General features: G+C 47.6%; 1 long non-coding RNA gene across 1 annotated transcript; it reads left to right on the plus strand.

Annotated features, from left to right (window-relative positions):
• The first annotated feature begins 2,202 nt into the window (after positions 1-2,202).
• Positions 2,203-13,305, plus strand: LOC115646564. The gene is made up of 3 exons (XR_003999065.1): positions 2,203-2,267; positions 6,097-6,153; positions 13,249-13,305. It is a non-coding gene; the product is annotated as an uncharacterized LOC115646564 (long non-coding RNA).
• The last annotated feature ends 1,668 nt before the right edge of the window (positions 13,306-14,973 follow it).

The raw sequence follows: 14,973 nt of genomic DNA on the forward strand, positions 1-14,973 counted from the left end.
AATGAAGTGCTTGCTTCTGGAGACGCAATCTGTGGTAGTGGCTGAGAGCTGGGAAATGGAATCTTGGATCTTAGGTCACTCTGACTAATGAGAGTCTGTAATGGAAATGTGAATTTGCCTTTTCCTGCTCTCTCTTGGGTCTCTTTATAGTTGCATGTCATTTTAATAGGTCTGATTAAATAATCACCTAATGTGAATTGGACAGACCTTGAGATTTGGTGTCTCTTCCTGTAAGCTTCTCAAGCAAAATACAAGGTGCAGTACCAATTATATGAAAATTCACTCTGCACCTGGCACTCACATATTATGCTGATGAGCACCTTAGAAATGCATATTAATTAAACATGTCCAATGTACTTTTTTAATAATTTTTTTTTGTATTTTGCAGACCCATCAAAAGAAAATAAATGATAAAGAAACAAATTAATTCATAAGTACATCTGGTGATGCAATGTTTTAGTGTATTTCATTTGAAAATGAAAACAGGGAGCCTTTAAACAAAAATAAATTCAGTAGACCCTAGGCAAATGAATTTTACACTATTAAATGTTATTTCTTGCTCAGCAAATTGTACTCAGGACCAGCTCCTATCTGTGCCAGGGTTTTCACTGTGTTTGCGGCCAAACTGTATCCCCAATGTTTGTCAGTTTGTCAGTACTCTGGCATAAAGAACAAAACTGGCTTAGAACTAGAATCTTCATTCGGAACTCATTCAAAATCATGTGGTATTTAATTTGAACCTCTGACCTAGTCAAACTACTCTCTACAGCTTTAGCTTCAGATCAGATTCAAAACTGGAAGAGACCGAATTGACAGTTCTGTTTCAGATGTCACTGAAATCAAGAAACTTAACCAGAACCCTAGTCCTGATCTGGCAAAAACCTGTATCTGAAACTAGATTCAGATGTAAAAAGTGCTCCTTAAGCAAGCTCACCTCTAACAGAAGCTGCATTTGAGCATTGATATCAGATAATTGCACACACAATTAGTTGCTAGGGCCCTGATTCAGCATGCTTTTGGCATGTGAATAGTTCCATTGTTTAGACCTAAGTTTTTTTAAAGTAGACATAGTGTTAAGCATCTTGCTGATCTGGGGCTTACATGAAGAACTACATTTTAATGTATATGGCCTGTTTGCATATGCAAATCCGGTAATTGCACACCACACTACGCATCACCACATGCAATTACCCACTTTACCTGTTTATAGGGATGGGCTTACAAATAATGAGCCCCTTTGGAAATTTGGTGCTTTGTGTGTAGCAGAGGTGCATGTGAGACCTCTTGCATCCTTTACTATTCCATCAGAGTGGCCAGAGCAAACTATGTAACATCCATGAAACACAGGTGCTTTTAAAAGTTGAGAACAGAACCTTAGTACAGCCGTGAAAAAGCCTACAATAGTTAGCGCTTTTCATTGTATGAAACAATTACTGGCCCTATTTTTAAGCATGGGAAAACTTAGGTATAATGAGGGTGACATGTCCTGTGTGCAATATATTGAGGCACTGTGTTGGAAATGCAAGCTATATTTTTATAGGGGTGTTCCTGGTCCTACTTGCAGGCTAGGAGGGCTCTGTAGGGAAGCCTGCAATCAGAGTCAGTCTGGAGAAGACAGCTTAGAGCAAGGTTATGCCTCTCTGCTTTAGGGAGCATCCTGCTTTGCTTTTCTCGCGTTTTGGTTACTGTGTTATCATTATGGATATTATGAATTATAGTAGTATTACGTTACAGACTTTCAAGCAAGAGTATTTGATATTTTTATCTAACTTCTCTGTTTGCATGCTGTAAACTTAACACCATGTTACAGAGAAAATTTGTGGCAGACTAAGGAACAGATAATAGGTCTCCTGACCTGTACTTTAGCACTGCTTCTAGTCTAGCACTACTCTGCCTCCAGTTGACGGAGAAATTGGTTGGAAATACTGTGAGGAAGAAAAAGGGTTTCCTGTGAGTTTTCTGATCTTTCTTAATTATGGATAGGTCAGAGATAGAAGAAGAATAGATTTTCTTGTGGTATTTCCACTTCAGGTCCTAACAAAATATGCACAAGTGATTTGGTTATTCCTATTTTCATGAGCAAACAAAATTCTCAACAGATAAAAATGAACCATATTTCTTATGAACTTCAAAAATGATCATTTTGATTTGGATAAAGTTTGAGTCAGCATTACAGTAACTGGATTTGTTCTCTCCATTCCTAGCACCTGCTGACTGCAGGCTCTGGAAATCCCCACATTAATTAGACAGAGAGAAATCCTAGAACGGTGAGTATGTGCTACATAATTATGTGAGAGCACCTTTTTTTTTTTTGGTTCTCAAAGTTCACAAGCTTATCAGGACAAGTTAAATAAAGTGCACCTGATTCCAAACTCTCTACAGATCAACAATTTAAAACTGCCCCCGACACCCAACCACTCTCAATCAAACATGTTGTTTTATATGAGTCAACAAAAGTCTTTCTCTGATTCCTCTTCTTGCCCGGTCTTTGAATAGATGAATGTCCAAAAGAGACACAACATTTAAAAGATCTAGTTTTGTTCCTGTGTTTGAAACATCGTCAAAGGACCAAAACACTTGGTCACTCAGGGTATGTCTACACTACAGGATTATTCCGATTTTACAGAAAACGGTTTTTTAAAACAGATTGTATAAAGTCGAGTACACGCGGCCACACTAAGCACATTAATTCGGCAGTGCGCGTCCATGTACCGAGGGCTATCGTTGATTTCCGGGAGCATTGCACTGTGGGTAGCTATCCCGTAGCTATCTCATAGTTCCCACAGTCTCCCCTGCCCATTGGAATTCTGGGTTGAGATCCCAATGCATGATGGGGCAAACACAGTGTTGCAGGTGATTCTGGGTAAATGTCATCACTCAATCCTTCCTCCGTGAAAGCAACGGCAGACAATCATTTCGCGCCCTTTTTCATCTGGATTGTCCTGGCAGATGCCATAGCATGGCAACCATGGAGCCTGTTTTGCCTTTTGTCACTGTCACCGTATGTGTACTGGATGCTGCTGACAGAGGTGGTACTGCAGCGCTACACAGCAGCATTCATTTGCCTTATTGCACTGTCTGCCATTGTAAATTGGCGATGAGATGATGGTTATCAGTCATTTTGCACCGTTTGCATTTGGAAATTGGCGATGACGGTTATCAATCCTTTTGTACCATCTGCTGCTGTCATGGGTGCTCCTGGCTGGCCTCGCTGAGGTCGGCCAGGGGCGCATGGGCAAAAATGGGAATGACTCCCCGGATCATTCCCTTCTTTATGTTTTGTCTAAAAATAGAGTCAGTCCTGCCTAGAATGTGGGGCAAGTGTACTAGAGAACCAGAGACCACAGCTGCTCCGGGTCAAAGCCCCAGAGATCCTGCAGAAAATGATGAGCTGCATGCCATTCTAGGGAGTTCCCTGCAACAACCCCACCCGTTGCTTCCCTCCTCCCCCAACCCTCCTGGGCTACCGTAGCAGTGTCCCCCCATTTGTGTGATGAAGTAATAAAGAATGCAGGAGTAAGAAACGCTGAGTTTTTAGTGAGATAAAATGAGGGAGAGGCAGCCTCCAGCTGCTATGATAGTCCAGGGAGTACAGAATCTTCTTTGGACATGAGAGGGGGGGGCTGATGGAGCTCAGCCTCCAGCTGCTATGATGAGGATGGTTACCAAGCCTTCTGTACCATCTGCCGGGAATGACCGGGAGTCATTCCCATTTTATCCAGGCACCCCCGAGGCCAGCCAGGAGCACTCACCGGGCTGATGAGGACGATGGATACCAGTCCATTTGACTGTCTGCCATCAGGAAGGGGAATGCTGGTGTTCATGCTGCAGCACCCCGTCTACCAGCATGCAGTAGACATAGGGTGACATTGAAAAAAGGGGAGAAATATTTTTTTTTCCCTTTCTTTCGGAGGGGGGAGGGTGTAAATTGTCGACATACACCCGAACACCCGGGAAAAATGTTTTTGACCCTTCAGGCATTGAGAGCTCAGCCAGAATGCAAATGCTTTTCGGAGACTGTGGGACTGTGGCATAGCTGGAGTCCTCAGTACCCCCCTCCCTCCCTCCATGAGCGTCCATTTGAATTCTTTGGCTTTCCATTACACTTGTCACGGAGCACTGTGCTGAATCCCTGCTGTGGCCTCTGTCTATCATAGCCTGGAGATTTTTTCAAATGCTTTGTCATTTCGTCTTCTGTAACGGAGCTCAGATAGAACAGATTTGTCTCCCATACAGTGATCAGATCCAGTATCTCCCGTACGGTCCATGCTGCAGCTCTTTTTGGATTTGGGACTGCATCGCCACCCGTGCTGATCAGAGCTCCACGCTGGGCAAGCAGGAAATGAAATTCAAAAGTTTGCGGGGCTTTTCCTGTCTACCTGGCCAGTGCATCCGAGTTCAGATTGCTTTCCAGAGTGGTCACAATGGTGCACTGTGGGATACCGCCCGGAGGCCAATGCCGTCGAATTGCGGCCATACTAACCCTAATCCAACATGGCAATACCGATTTCAGAAATCGGTTTAAAGAGCCCTTTGTATCGATATAAAGGGCTTCGTTGCGTGGATGGGTGCAGGGTTAATTCGGTTTAACGCTGCTAAATTCGGTTTAAACGTGTGGTGTAGACCAGGCCTCAGTGATATTGGGTTTTGTTTGTTTGTTTTCTTTCCTACAGAGTTACATTATGCACTGCATCCTCTCCAGTAACTCTCCAATGCTTTCACTTTTTTCTCCCAAGCTACACCAAGAAAATCATTTCTGTCATTTTTATGGTTCCTGGAATTTTAAGCACACTGACAAAGGTTGTTTTTTATTTGCCTTTTTTGTCACTACTACCCCAGAGCTGTTTCACATAGCCTGTAGTATGGAAGATCATTTTATTTCCTTGCCTTCTATTTTATCTCTTTGGTTTTGTTTTAACTTGCAATTAATTGCACATGTTCTCTGACCCCATCGTGACTAAATCATTCTGAATTTTATCGCTATGCTTTTCAGCACTGGCTCTTTCTGGTCATTTCATTTCATGAATAACTATCACTCCATCAATTTACCATATATTCCCAACTCATGTAGGGTCTAGTTCAGCCACCCTTACTCACTGTGAGTAGGAGCTTGGTTCCTGATCCTATAAGCTGCTCCCTGTGCCTTACGGAATGTCACTCACTTTAGTAGAGCTCCATTCAAGAGTCTTCAAGGACCAGATTTTAAAAGGTATTTAAAGGCGTAAAGATGCATGAATGGGAATTAGGCACCAAGACACCTTTGAAAATCTCACTAGGTGCCTATTTGCATCTTTAGGTGCCTAAATACTTCTAAAAATCTCCTCCTAGTACAGAGCAGCTTGCTTGATTAAGGCTTTACTCTGTAAATAATCCCAGTGAAACAAGTGAGACTACTCATAGAGATGGTATTACTTAAAATGGCTCACAAAGCTGACTGAACCTGACCCCTGGTTAATGAACTAGGATCGAATCTTGAAGTTCTCCCGCCCCAAGGTTGAAAGCTTAGCTGGGCCTTTAAGAGGAACTCAGACCCCACCTCCCATCTGTGCCTGGTTTACTTCTCAGATCATGTGATTGCAAGATACAGAAGGGCCTGCTGGGGAAGAGGACAGGACTACATAAGGGTCCTTTCTGCTCAGGTAGAAAACTAAGGAAAATTAATAGCTTGCTGGAGAGAAGGCATGTGACAACAACATGAGCAGTAGTTTCTTGTGGAGAGGAAGGTGTAAGGCAGGAAGCTAGGAGAACAGTACTAAAGAAACAGGAGGGAGCCTGGAAGACACTGTACTAAACAAACTCTGAGAAGAGTCAGGGAGTAGGCCTAAGCAAGGCAGGTGATATAGGAATTGGCCCTGGAAAAAGTGAAGCAGGCAGGTTGGGCTGAGGGCAGACAGCTCTCCCTTACACTGTTAGAGTTCTCTAGGGAGGTGGTGAGGAGATACTTTAGCAGTCCAAGCCATTTTGAGGGAAAGGGGCTGTAGAAAAATAGACTGTAGAAAGCGCTGCAAGGACTGGGATGAATTTAAGGAATTGGAGACATAGCCTACTGAGGGTAAAGCAATGTGTCTTGTTGATTAAGACTCTCCTTTTGTCTAGAGGGCCAAATCATCCAAGCAGCTGGTAGAAGAGGAGCTCCATGCACTTTCTCATGAGGTAGGTAAGTCAACCCCCTTACAGGGAATTTTGTCTCTGTAGAACTTTAGGTTCGTCTTCGAATGCTTGCTCATATCCATTCCAGTTAGGTGCGCGCGCGCCATGTGCACGTTCGTCGGAAGATTTTTAACCTAGCAACACTCGGTGGGTCGGCTGGGCGCCCCCTGGAGTGGCGCCGCTATGGCGCTGGATATATACCCCTGCAGACCCAGCCACCCTTCAGTTCCTTCTTACCGCCCGTGTCGGTCGTTGGAACAGTGGAGCGTGGCTTAGCTGCATAGTTAGTTTAGTAATAGTTATCGGGGTTCAGGGAGTAGCCCCTTCCCCGCACCCAGTGCCAGAGCCCATGCCCGGCTCACCGGGTTTTAAACCGTGCTCGGCCTGCCAGAAGCCGATGCCGACAGGAGATCCGCACGACTCCTGTTTGAAGTGCCTCGGGGAATCACACTTGACAGGTAAGTGCCCCATTTGCAAGGCTTTTTAGCCGAGAACAAAAAGGAGCGGGACTTTCACTTACCCCTCCGCCTTCGGCACCGAGCGCTGGTCAATCAGCGGGCAGAAGCGCCTCCTCGGCACTGGACCCCGCCGGTACTGCCAAGGCCTCTCGGCACCGGCCGTCGCCAGCACCGAAGTCGACTCGGCACCGCTCCCTCTCTCTGAGGTCGAGAGAGCCTACGACTCCTCCTGCCAGTGCCTGCCAGCTCCCCGGCACGCGCCACGGTTGAGTTCCCTGCTCCTGCTGCTTCCGTGCCAACTGCACCGCAGCCAGAGAGCTCATCTAAGTCGGCTCGCCCAGCACCGACACCTGCGGAGGCACTGACGACATCGGCACCATTGATCCCGGTCCCACGAGGGCCATCGAATCCGGTGCTTGACAGCTCCCCGGTACGCGCTGTGGTTGAGCTTACTGTTCCCTCCACTCCGGAGACATTCCCAACGGCGAGGGATCTCATTGCCATGACAGAGTCGATGCTGCCTGAACCCCCAGCACCGCCGGTGCGGGTAATACAGTCTCTTGGCAAGCCTCCCTTGATATGACCATCCTCTGTCAGCACAGCAGAGTGGCACCGTTCATGATCACGCAGACGCTCCAGGTCCCATTGGCACTCCCACTCCCGACACCACTTGCAGTCCTGGTGCTGTTCTCCTCCTCGGTACCGGTCACACTCGCCGCACCGGTCGGTATCCCGTTCACTGACCCGCTACTCTCGGCACCATTCCAGCTCCCGACACCGCTACAGGCACCGTGACTCCCATAGTCACTCCCGACCTCGAGCCTCGAGATCTCGGTCGACCCCCCGGCACCGCTCTAGTCGCAGGTCTGGATCTCGTTCCAGGTACTGGTATGCCTCCCAGTACCGGTCCCCGGTGCTGAGTTGGGCAAGGTCCGATACAGTCAGAGACTCTGCCCATGGTTTTTCAGCACCTCCATGGCCATCCAGACACGCATCAGTGTCATCCCATGCGGACAGCTCTTATGCGCAGGACCGCGATTCTGATGTGCCCACCAACAACCTGAGAGCCCATCAGGACCGTCTAAGGAGGGTAGTACTCAATATGGACCTCCAGGTGGAGGAGGTTCCGGAGGTAGAGGACCTGGTAGTGGACATTCTGTCGGCGGTTGCCCCACTAGAGGAGCCCTACCCACTTATTCGGACCATCCAAGCGAATGCCGATACTATATGGCAGTCCCCAGCCTCTATCCCTCCTGCAGCCAGGGGAGTCGAGCATAAATATATGGTGCCATCTAAGGGGTACGACTACTTGTATGTCCGTCCTCCTCCCTGCTCACTAGTCGTTCAGTCCATTAAAGAGAGAGAACGGCATGGCCAGCAGGCGCCAGACCCGAAATCGAAGGAGGCTAGGCGAATGAACCTACTCGGCCACAAGGTGTACTCTACAGGGGCCTTACAGCTTTGGGTGGCAAATTAACAAGCCTTGCTTAGCCGCTATAATTATAACACCTGGGTGGCGGTGGGTAAGTTTATGGAGCTTCTCCCTCAAGACTCCCGCCAAGAGTTCGCTGCCCTCTTGGAGGAAGGGAAAAAGGTGGCCAGAGCTCCCCTCCAGGCCTCGTTGGATGCAGCAGATTCAGCAGCCAGGACTCTGGCATCAGGTGTTACCATGAGGCGCATTTCATGGCTTCAGGTTTCAAACCTCTGGCCGGAGCTGCAGTATACTATTCAGGACTTACCATTTGATGGTAAAGGCCTCTTCACGGAAAAGACAGCCCCAGGTTGCAGGACAACAGGGTCCTAATGTGCTCTCTCAGCGTTAGTACGCCGGCGACCAAACGCAGGCCTTTCTGTCCCCAGCCACACCACCGTACTCTGTGCCTAGCCAGAGACAGGACTTTGGCAGATGGCGCAGCTGAGGTGGTCGCAGACGACCGTCAGGACCCTTAGAGGGCCAAGATCAAGGTCCCTTGCAATCACCACCGGGACCAAAGAGGAACTTTCGAAGGTGCACCCTAGGGCGGTGTACCAGTTACAGGCCGGGATCCCACTCCTACTTCCTCCTGGCATGGTCTCAGTTAACTTCAGATTTCTGGGTCCTATGCACGGTGGAGTATGAGTACCACCTCCAATTTGTTCCAGCCTTGTCCCCCTTCAAGGACCTCTCTCACGAGCAATTCCTCTTACAAGAGGTGCAGACGCTGATGGATGAAAGGGGCAAGGGGTTTTACTCCCGTTATTCCCTAATCCCCAACTCGAACGAAGGTCTCAGACCTATCCTAGACCTGCGAGGACTCAACCAGTTTATGATAAGGTTGAAGTTCCGCATGGTATCCCTGGGAACAATTATCCCGTCCTTGGATCCTGGAGCCTGGTATGCCGCCCTCGATATGAAGGACGTGTACTTTCACATCGCCATCTTCCCTCCGCACAGGAGATACCTCTGCTTTCTAGCCAACTATCGGTACTTCCAGTTTATGGTCCTGCTGTTTGGCCTTTCTGCAGCCCCACGGGTATTGACCAAGTGTATGGCCGTAGTCGTTGCCTACCTCCGCCGACGTCGGATATGCGTTTTTCCGTATCTAGACGATTGGCTTATCCAAGGAGACTCCGAGACACAAATCACTCAGCATGTGGGCATCGTCAAGGACCTGTTCACATGTCTAGGCCTGATGATTACTATAGAAAAATCCACTCTGGTTCCCACACAGAAGTTAGATTTCCTAGGAGCTATCCTGGACTCTGACCTAGCCGGAGCCTGCTTACCACAGCCGCGGTTTCAGGCGATGGCAACAATCATCCGAGGTCTGCAGACTTTCCCAACGACCTCGGCTCGCACTTGTCTCGGTCTCCTGGGTCCCATGGCTGCCTGCAAGCTTGTAACCAAACATGCCAAGCTCCGTCTCTGTCCTCTCCAAGTTTGGCTCAATGCGGCGTACCGCCCGGACAGGGACCCAATGGTCACGATAGTCACCATTCCCTCAACCACCCTAGGCTCCCTAGAATGGTGGCTAACTCCCTCCCTGGTGTGGGCAGGGATGCCGTTCCATCCGCCCCAGCCCTCACTGTCCCTGATGACGGATGCGTCATCTCTCGGCTCGGGTGCTCACCTCGGTCACCTTCGAGCTTAAGGCCTTTGGTCTTCTCAGGAGCTGGCATTCCACATCAATGTCCAAAAATGAGAGCAGTCCGCCTGGCGTACCAGGGGTTCCAGCAGCAGCTGTGAGGCCGTGGTGTCTCAGTGTTTACAGCCAATGCAACGGCCATGTGCTACATAAACAACCAGGGAGGGACATGGTCCTCCCCCTTTTGTCAGGAGGCCATCCATCTCTGGGACTTTTGCATAGCCCACTCGATAAATATGGTAGCGTCCTTTGGAACGTCTTGGCTCTTCGACTCAGCAGGTCTTTCCTGTCTCACGAGTGGTCGCTCTGCCCCAATGTGATGCATTCTGTTTTCCAGAAGTGGAGACTTTTCCCCACATAGACCTGTTCGCTTACCGCGAGAACAGGAAATGCCAGATGTTCTGCTCCTTCCAAGGTCTCTCGCCGGGATCGATCTCGGACACTTTCCTGATGCCGTGGAAGGGCCAACTCCTTTATGCCTTCCCACCGTTCCCGCTGGTTCATTGGGTCCTGCTGAAGCTCCGCAGGGGCAGAGTGCGCATCATCATGATCACTCCAGCATGGTCCAGGCAGCACTGATACACTATGTTGCTCGACCTGTCAATAGCCAACCCAATTACCCTGCCACTCCACCCAGACCTCATAACTCAGGACCATGGCAGGCTTTGCCACCCAGACCTGCAGTCTCTTCACCTCACAGTGTGGCTGCTGTGTGACTAAACCGGAGTAGCAGGAAGCCTTCCACCTAGTCAAAGTACCTGGCCGAGTGTAAGCGTTTCTCCTACAGGTGCGAAACGCTTGATCTTACTCCTACTGAGGTCTCGATCCCCTCTATTTTGGACTACCTCTGGCCTACAAGAGCAAGGCCTAGCGGTGTCATCGCTGAGGGTACACTTGGCAGCCATCTCTACCTTCCACCCAGGCTAAGGTGGTCGTTCCGTGTTCTCACACTCTATGGTTTTGAGGTTCCTCAAGGGCTTGGAGCGCTTATACCCCCAAGTATGCCGCCCAGCCCCAACCTGGGACCTCAACCTGGTTTTAACCAGACTTATGTCTCCCCCATTCAAGCCATTAGTGACCTGCTCGCTGCTATACCTGTCTTGGAAGACAGCTTTCCTCATAGCCATTACATCAGCCAGACTAGTCTCCGAGCTCAGGGCTCTTACGGTGGTTCCACCGTACACTATGTTTCACAAAGTCAAGGTGCAGTTACGACCACACCCGGCTTTCCTCCCTAAGGTGGTTTCGGCCTTTCATGGTACCCACACTCAACAAAATGGGAGCAACAATTGCACTCCCTGCACGTCTGTAGAGCGCTTGCATTTATATTGAGCGGACAAAACCATTTCGTAAAACGCCCCAACTCTCTGTCGCGGTAGCAGACCGAAGGAAAGGCCTACCTGTTTCCTCTCAGAGGATCTCATCTTGGGTGATGGCGTGCATCCGCACTTGTTATGATTTGGCTCATATTTCCCCAAGCCACATCACCGTGCATTCTACCAGGGCTCATGCTTTATCTGCCGCCTTGCTGGCTCGTGTACCTACCCATGAGATCTGTCGCACAGCTCCATGGTCCTCAGTCCATACCTTTGCTTCTCATTGTGCTCTGGTTCAACACTCAAGGCTGAGGGGGATATGCTTGCTCTTTATAAATATATCAGAGGGATTAATATTAGGGAGGGAGAGGAATTATTTAAGCTTAGTACCAATGTAGATACAAGAACAAATGGGTATAAACTGGACACTAGGAAGTTTAGACTTGAAATTAGACGAAGGTTTCTAACCATTAGAGGAGTGAAGTTCTGGAACAGCCTTCCAAGGGGAGTGGTGGGGGCAAAAGACATATCTGGCTTTAAGACTAAGCTTGATAAGTTTATGGAAGGGATGGTATGATGGGATAGCCTAATTTTGGCAATTGATCTTTGATTATCAGCAGATAAGTATGCCCAGTGGTCGGTGATGGGATGTTGGATGGGATGGGATCTGAGTTACTGCAGAGAATTCTTTTCTGAGTGCTGGCTGGTGAGTCTTGCCCATATGCTCAGGGTTTAGCTGATCGCCATATTTGGGGTCGGGAAGGAATTTTCCTCCGGGGCAGATTGGCAGAGGCCCTGGAGGTTTTTCGCCTTCCTCTGCAGCGTGGGGCATGGGTCACTTGCTGGTGGATTCTCTGCAGCTTGAGGTCTTCAAACCACAATTTGAAGACTTCAGTAACTCAGACATAGATTAGGGGGTTGTTATAGAAGTGTATGGGTAGGGTTCTGTGGCCTGCTTTGTGCAGGGGGTCGGACTAGATGATCACATTGGTCCCTTCTGACCCTAGAATCTATGAGTCTGAGTCAAGAGATGCTGCAGCCTCTGGCTCAGCACTTTTACATTCTGCCACATTTCACTCCGATCCCACCGCCTGTGTAATGCTTGGGAATCACCTAACTGGAATGGATATGAGCAAGCACTCGAAGAAGAAAAGATGGTTACTCACCTTTGTAACTGTTGTTCTTCAAGATGTGTTGCTCATATCCATTCCAAACCCACCCTCCTTTCCCTCTGTCGGAGTAGCCGGCAAGAAGGAACTGAAGGGTGGCTGGGTCGGCAGGGGTATATATCCAGCGCCATAGTGGTGCCAATCCAGGTGGCGCCCAGCTGACCCACTGAGTGTTGCTAGGATAAAAATCTTCTGACGAACGTGCACGCGGCGCGCGCACACCTAACTGGAATGGATAAGAGCAACACATCTCAAAGAACAACAGTTACAAATGTGAGTAACGGTCTTATCAAGCTGGTGATTCTCTAACAATCAGTCTAACAATTGGTTCTCCTTTAATTACTTGGCTCTATTCCAAACTGCTTCCACTCTTAGGCTTAGTTTTTTTGTCACTGTTTTTCCTTCCTCAGTTGCTTTTTACTTTGCATGTGGGGATGAAATGTTACTTAATGCTAAATATATGAATGTTTCTGAATTTGCTCCAGTGTATAAATATCTACAGAAAAAAATGTTGCTATTTTTACAAGAAGACAAAAGTCCCAACTGAAGACACTGCTCATCATTTTCACAAGAACAGGGTGAAAACTGGAGACAAACCACAAATTGTCCTGCATTTACATAAACATGTGAAGCTGCCACTTTTTTGCTGTTTTTACTGGTTGTTGTTATTTTGCACAGTCCTGCTTCTAAGTGTCTGCTGCCTTTGATATAAAAGCATGAATGTCCAGATTTGGGGCGTCAGTCCCCTGACCACTCTGGCTGCTTTGTGTCACTCTAGAATGCAAATCAGTTGCAAATCTGGCTTAACTGGCAGAACATAATGAGCAGTTTGTAGGTTATTCTTCTGTATGGTACCTAGTTTTCCTGGCAATTGGGTTTTGATTGAGTACCATCAACTATTTGGTGAGCAGTTCAAAAATTGTATAGGATTTGTTAGAAGTGGTCACCTTTCTGGTGCTCTATGTTGCAGAGCCTTAATTTAATTTAAAATGTTTCATAAGTTTTTCTTTTTTAAATGATACAGTTGTAGGTGGGGTTGATGAAAGAGAACATCCAAAACCGTAGAAAAATGGATTTCTGAATAATGGCAAGTATTTGTGGAAAAATTGCATTTTGATAAAACTGGAGGAGCAGTGTATATAATGTGTATTAACTGCAAGGGGACATAGCTAAGGCTTTGACCAACCATTGGTTAATCAATAAGGCAGTTGGTGGGGGTGACTAAATTAACTAGAGTTGGGAATAATAGGGTTTCAATATAATTAAATTAGTACCACATGTAATATTCTGAAAAAGGAGGAGGTCATGTGTTCTCTCGAGGTCCTTCTGCCTCTCTAAGTTGTGTTTCTACCCTGCAGTGATTTTTTTTTTATCGCCTTTTAAGTACTGGTCTCCTCTTGAATGTATTCAGTTGCAGCTTCTATTGCTGCCTTTGATAACCGATTCCACAAATTAACCCTTTGTATCATTTCTCTAAAACTCCTTTTGACAGCAGATTTTTTTTCCAGCTAATCTAAGGAATAACATAAAGACTCAAAGCCTCAATGAGATGCTTTTGGACTACAAACGGTGCAAAACTTCTCTCACAAGCCAGGAATGAAAGGTATGTGACACCTCATTTAATGAAGTACATAAGAGAGATCTTGATTTATGTCCCAGTGCTTTTTAAACTGCCATCTCCCAAATAGTTCTAGAATGCGCTATCCAGACTTGTGTACTTTATGATATCACAGCCATTCTGTGATGTGAGGATGAGCTCATTCTGATTTCTTCAGTCCATGCAGAAAAAATAATGAACATTCACCTGTGCATGTTGCTAACTGCATAAAACGTCCACTTGCTCTGAAAAGGCCAGCTACGGGGTTTTGTTTGTTTGTTTGTTGTTTTTTGTTGTTACTTTTTAAGTTGAGCTTTTGACTTGGAGAAGATGAGAGGAACCACAAAGATACCTGTGAACCAGGGCCGACTCCAGGCCAGAGCGCGCAAGCGCATGCTTGGGGCGTCACACCGCGGGGGGCGCTCTGCCGATTGCCGGGAGGGCGGCAGGCAGCTCCGGTGGACCTCCCGCAGGTGGGACCGGCGAGTGGCAGAGCGACCCTCTGCGGCGTGCCGCCATGCTTGGGGCAGCGAAATTGCTAGAGCTGGCCCTGCTGTGAACATGCCAGTAACCAGCTAGTGTAGTGATGAGTGTTCTGTCAATAGAACTTCTCTCTTCTTCAGGTATTGAGAATCTTGAAAGAAACTTGTATTGGCATGAGCGCTAAAGACCAGAGCCATTTTCTGTCCCTCCTTCATTCCCCACACACCATTTTCCCAATTGCGTGGCTGATAAAATGAAGCTTTAAAGGAATAGTCTTGGCCATTAATCGAGACACAAAGTGTGATGTGTTCACTGGTTATTGGGGCTCATTAGCCCAATTCTTTCTCGCTAATTTCGTCATAAATACAAATGTCTAGAAAGACAAAGCTGAGCTAACAGTTTAGTCAGGACTCTGTTCATGTTCTCAGGTTTCAATGCATTTTGTACAGTTTGGAGGGCTGAGCGCCAATATTTTGTACCCTATTGTGTCTCTGTGGGAGGAAAGAGGGCCAAGAAGCCCTCTTTCCCCCTCCCCAGATGCTCCTGTGCAGAAATCATGCAAAAAGGTTGATGCTTGTGCACCTTGGCATGGTGGTGGCACAAGCACCATTATTAGCACTGGACTTTTCAAAGAGGGCAAGGCCACTTCTCGCACAAGCTGAATCTGGTACTGGA

The sequence above is a fragment of the Gopherus evgoodei genome, chromosome 2 (genome assembly GCF_007399415.2).
Source record: "Gopherus evgoodei ecotype Sinaloan lineage chromosome 2, rGopEvg1_v1.p, whole genome shotgun sequence".
In the NCBI taxonomy this organism is placed as follows: domain Eukaryota; kingdom Metazoa; phylum Chordata; order Testudines; family Testudinidae; genus Gopherus; species Gopherus evgoodei.